Below are 6,000 nucleotides of genomic sequence, written 5' to 3'. Positions count from 1 at the left end.
CTTAAATGTCGGTACCTTATTTTATACGGTAAATTACTGGCAGCAGCTGCCGGTATTTTACCGTAAATTCTGCATTATGGTGCTGTCCCACTGCCTAATATTTGAACAGTCAGTTCAGTTAAAAGATCGTAGCACATCTCAATTCTCACAAAGATGTGTTCTGTGTCCTTGAGTCCTTCCGTGTTCGTTCTTTCAACGTAGCCTGGCAAGACCGGAGAACTCCACGAGAACTCAAGTCCGTTCTTTGCTTTCTAATTGAGAAAGAGCCTATGCTATTATTAATTGACACACTGAGAGAGCGTGGTGTGGTTTGTATAATTTCTGTTCTATAAGACAGAGGGCCTGCTGAGATCATCAGAACATATGATACACAATCAAAAGAAGGAAACTGCGCTCTGCTGGGAGTGTTAAGTTATGAAAAGCAAATTGACTTGAAGCCTAAAAATGCAGAATTAATTAATCTCCAGGGTGGTGGATTGATTGAGGAATGAGCTTTTGTTGGCACCTGATCAAGATCTGCTTCTGTGGGGCCATTTATGACAATTTGAGAATGGCATAAAACACACTTCCATTCTCAGGAAACTTCAGGACCTGTGAGAATTACTGTACACGAATAGTGACAAAAAACTGGAGATAAAAATAAAGAAGTGATGGACGCAAGTTTGAAGATTCTGGCAGCTAATGGTCTGTTTGTTTTGATGCTCCCTTATCGAGTCCTTCCGTTGGGATGTGTTTATTTCCATTTATGCATGTATTACATCCCTCCCCTCCCACATCCACTCCCAATTAGAATGATGTATCGCTGTTATCTAATGATCTGTGCTACTTCAAGTCAAAATATTGGCTGGGCAGATTACTTGTCTTACATTTTCACAGTAAACAACCATTTTTCACCTTTGTGACTTTTTCTTTTTTCCGCATGCTCATACTGGGGATAGGAATTTGAACAAACCCCTAACCCTAAGTATTGAACTTTGGTGAATAAATCTTACACTATTTATGCAGAGGACAAGGATACATCCAATCGTGCCGCTTGTTGAGAAGAGGTGTGCTATTATTTTTTAAGCAATCAGACTAAAAAAAAGGCATAAAAGAAATCACACAACACAGAAAGGATCAGAACTATAGGGATGAGAATGCCATTAAATATCACAGAATAATACAATGGGTGATATGTTTAAAATCTTGTGCAAATAATTTTTTGTTGGAATTTTTTTTAAATAATATAAAAAAACTAGAACGTACATTTCCAGAAGAAAATGTGAATGGTGCTTGCAGTGGCAAAACTCACCACTCGGTTGCTAGAGTGTGGTACATGATTGCATACGAGCCAACAACCATGTCTGTACGATGTTCTGCTGCTGAGATATGGCTTATTCATGTTTTGGGTTGGTTGCTAGGGTGTTCTGGGTGGTTACTAGGGTGTTTTGGGTGGTTGCTAGGCAGTTGCTAGGGTGTTCTAGGTGGTTACTAGGCAGTTGCTAGGGTGTTCTGGGTGGTTGCTAGGCGGTTGCTAGGGTGTTCTGGGTGGTTGCTAGGCAGTTGCTAGGGTGTTCTGGGTGGTTGCTAGGGAGTTCTGAGGTATTTTGGGTGGTTGCTAGGGTGTTGCTAGGGAGTTCTAAGGTATTTTGGGTGGTTGCTACGGTGTTACTAGGGAGTTCTGAGGTATTTTGGGTGGTTGCTAGGGAGTTATGAGGTATTTTGGGTGGTTGCTATGGTGTTGCTAGGGAGTTCTAAGGTATTTTGGGTGGTTGCTAGGGTGTTATGGGTGGTTCCTAGGGTGTTTTAAGGTGTTTTGGGTGGTTGCTATGGTGTTGCTAGGGAGTTCTAAGGTATTTTGGGTAGTTGCTAGGGTGTTGCTAGGGAGTTCTAAGGTATTTTGAGTGGTTGTGTTATTAAACGAGTGCATTATAATGAGTGCACGAGGCCTGCGGCCTCGTGCCTATAGCCTATGGTTGCTTGGGTGCTGTAACTGGTTGCTATGGTGTTACTAGGTGGTTGGTAGTTTTCACAGATGGTTACTATGGGGTTAGGGCTAAGGTTAGGCACGAGGCCTGCGGCCTCGTGCCTACGAGTGAGTTTTTATAGAGTATTTAAAATCTCTATTAAACGAGTGCATTATAATGAGTGCACGAGGCCTGCGGCCTCGTGCCTATAGCTTATGGTTGCTAGGGTGCTGTAACTGGTTGCTATGGTGTGGCTATGAAGATTTTAGGCCATTACTTATTGGCTGCTGGATAATATAAATCCTCTGAGGGAGAGAGAGGGGGAGACATGCAGGGGTGTCAGGCCCTTTGTGTCTGTGTGTGTGAAAAATGACAGTTGGGATTTGAATTTCTGAAAATTCCGCAATGTTAAGTCAATGGGACTTTTTTGGCCGCTTTTTCGTCCGCTGTGCGAACATCGTACACCCGATCGCTTAGAAAAGATATAGCACACCTCTCCTCAATGAGCCGGTCGTTTTGACACCTCACTCAGGGGTCTGTGACAAACGGTGCGGGGCGAGTTTCGCGCCAAACTTTTGTGTGGAATAATAATAAGAAGAACTAGAACGTACATTTCCAGAAGAAAATGTGAATGGTGCTTGCAGTGGCAAAACTCGACACTCGGTTGCTAGAGTGTGGTACATGATTGCATACGAGCAAACAACCATGTCTGTACGATGTTCTGCTGCTGAGATATGGCTTATTCATGTTGTTCAGGTGGTTGTTAGGGTGTTCTGGGTGGTTGCTAGGGTGTTCTGGGTGGTTGCTAGGCAGTTGCTAGGGTGTTCTGGGTGGTTGCTATGTGGTTGCTAGGGAGTTGCTATGCAGTTGCTAGGGTGATCTGGGTGGTTGCTAGGCGGTTGCTAGGGTGTTATGGGTGGTTGCTAGGGTGTTATGGGTGATTGATAGGCAGTTGCTAGGGAGTTCTGGGTGGTTGCTAGGCGGTTGCTAGGGTGTTCTGGGTGGTTGCTAGGCGGTTGCTAAGCGGTTGCTAGGGTGTTCTGGGGGGTTGCTAGGCGGTTGCTAGTTGGTTGCTAGGGTGTTCCGGGTGGTTGCTAGGCGGTTGCTAGGGTGTTCTGGGTGGTTGCTAGGCGGTTGCTAGGTGGTTGCTAGGCGGTTGCTAGGGTGTTCTGGGTGGTTGCTAGGCGGTTGCTAGGTGGTTGCTAGGGTGTTTTGGGTGGTTGCTAGGCAGTTGCTAGGGTATTCTGGGTAGTTGCTATGGTGTTACTAGGTGGTTGGTAGCTGTCACAGATGGTTACTATGGTGTTTGTAGCATTTTATTGGCATGATTTAGCACTTAGCTAATCAATATTAGCATGTAGCTATTCACTGCTAGCATGTGTAGCATGTAGCAAGTCCTGTTTGCTAGCATGAGTCAAAAGAGCCAACCCCCATCTCTATACGATGTTCTGATGCAGAGATATACGCCATGCAAAACGGTTGCTAGGGTAATCTGTTTGGTTGCTAGGGAGTGTCTTGGCATTTGCCAATCATGAAGCTCCAAAGTCAGTGTGAATGTATAAACCAACCCCCATCTCTATACGATGTTTTGATGCAGAGATATAGGTCTTGCAAAATGGTTGCTAGGGTACTCTCTTTTGTTGCTAGGGAGTGGCTTGGCAGCTGCCAATCATGAAACTCCAAAGGCTGCTTGTCAGTATGAATGATATAAACCAACTCCCACGTCTCTGTGACATTCAGAATGGAAGATATCCCTCTTTGGATTTTGGTTGCTAAGGTGCTCGACAATGGTTGCTAGGGAGGGGCTAGGAAGTGTTGAGGTGATTGGGGATTGGCTGTTTGCTGCCCCGATTCAAACGAGCCCACCCTCATGTTTCTATGACACTTATATCCTGAGATATCCCTTTGATGTCTTTCAATGGAAGTCTATGGAGCTTGTTGCTAAGGAACTCTAAATAGTTGCTAGGGTGTGGCTTGAAAGCTTCACAATGATCCTGAGAGACTGATTGGTCGTCTGAGTAAAATGAGCCCGCCCCCTTGTCTCTATGACACTGTGATCCAGAGTTATGTTCAATACAAATGCGGTTTCTATGGTGTTAGTACGTGAATGGGGCAACTTTGGGCCTGTCCTGCCCCCCAGGGGTGCAACTTTTACCCCACTGTGTGGTATGTTGTTACAGAGCCTACCAGCCTCTTCAAATGTGATCCAGAGTTATGTTCAATAGAATATTGCTTACTATGGTGTAGGACTGCCCATTTCATGGGCTGTCCTACACCATAGTACTTCATTGGGGCAACTTTGGGCCCCTCCTGCCCCCCAGGGGTGCAACTTTTACCCCATTGTGTGGTATGTTCTTACAGAGCCTACCAGCCTCTTCAAATGTGATCCAGAGTTATGTTCAATAGAATATCGCTTACTATGGTGTAGGACAGCCCATTTCATGGGCTGTCCTACACCATAGTACTTAATTGGGGCAACTTTGGGCCGGTCCTGCCCCCCAGGGGTGCAACTTTTACCCCGTTGAGTGGTATGTTCTTACAGAGCCTATCAGCCTCTTCAAATGTGCCAAATTACACGTTTCTGCGACATCCTTGCTCTGAGCTATGAGTCTGTGAATTTTGGTTGCTAAGGTGCTCGACAATGGTTGCTAGGGAGGGGCTAGGAAGTGTTGATGTGATTCATGATTGGCTGTTTGCTGCCCCGAGTCAAACGAGACCACCCTCATGTTTCTATGACTCTTCTATCCAGAGATATCCTTTGATCTCTTACAATGGAAGTCTATGGAACTTGTTGCTAAGGTGCTCTAAATGGTTGCTAGGGGCGTGGCCTGATAGCTTCACAATGATCCGGAGAGACTGATTGGTCGTCTGAGTAAAATGAGCCCGCCCCCTTGTCTCTATGACACTGTGATCCAGAGTTATGTTCAATACAAAATCGCTTACTATGGTGTAGGACGGCCCATTTCATGGGCCGTCCTATGCCATAGACAATGAATGGGAAAACTTTGGGCCGCTCCTGCCCCCCAGGGGTGCAACTTTTACCCCATTGTGAGGTATATTCTTAAAGAGCCTGCCAGCCTCTACAAATGTCGTAAATTTCACATTTCTACGAAATCCTCGCACTGAGCTATGAGGCGTTTTACGTTTTTTTCAATGTAAGTCTATGCGTTTTTTTTCGCTGCTATTTCGCCCGGCGGGCGAACATCGTACGCCCGATCGCTTATAAAAGTCATAGCACACCATTCCCAAATAGGACGCACGTTTTGACACCTCATTCATGGGTCTGTGACAAAAACTGCGGGAGGAGTAGCGAGACGAAAAAAAAGTGGAAGAAGAAGAAGAAGAATAATAAGTATGAGCAATAACAATAATGATGCCTTGCTAAAGCAAGCACCATTAAAAATAAGTATGCAAGAGAACACTAATGTTGCTTTGCCTATAGGCAAGCACCATTAATTATATAATGTTATATTAATTATAATATATGTCATTGAATATTACAGCATACTATTTAGGAATGTTCAAAATCTTACAGCATGGTATGAATAATTTTATTCCTTGACAAGTATTTTACTGGCCAATTTTACATTGTTTTATCTTATATTAACTTTAAAATATATATATGTATTAATAAGATAATATTTTGTGATTATTTTATTTTGAACTTGATGTAACTAAAATAATTAAATGGCTGATATATATATATATATATATATATATATATATATATATATATATATATATATATACACACAGATACGTCACATCAGTGAGTTTAGTTTGGAGAACTGCATGTTCTCTTCAGAAAATGTGAAAGTCTAGTTCTTTTTTTATCTTCCCATGATCCTAATTATAAAAAACATGACATGCATATCTTCTGATCCGGTAGGTCCATGGTGGCTAACTGTCACCGTTTCCCAGTTATCACAGATAATTCTTCAGCGGAGAAGAGAAAAGTGTTGACGACTGCATGAGTTCGGCTGGCCCGCGGCTGCTTGGCAAACAGTGCACAGTCATCTATAACATTTACAGGGTTCATCGCTCATGGAAACCA

Source organism: Phoxinus phoxinus (assembly GCF_949152265.1).
Source record: "Phoxinus phoxinus genome assembly, chromosome: 6".
NCBI classification, from domain to species: Eukaryota; Metazoa; Chordata; class Actinopteri; order Cypriniformes; family Leuciscidae; genus Phoxinus; species Phoxinus phoxinus.
Note: the sequence above shows the minus strand (reverse complement) of the source record.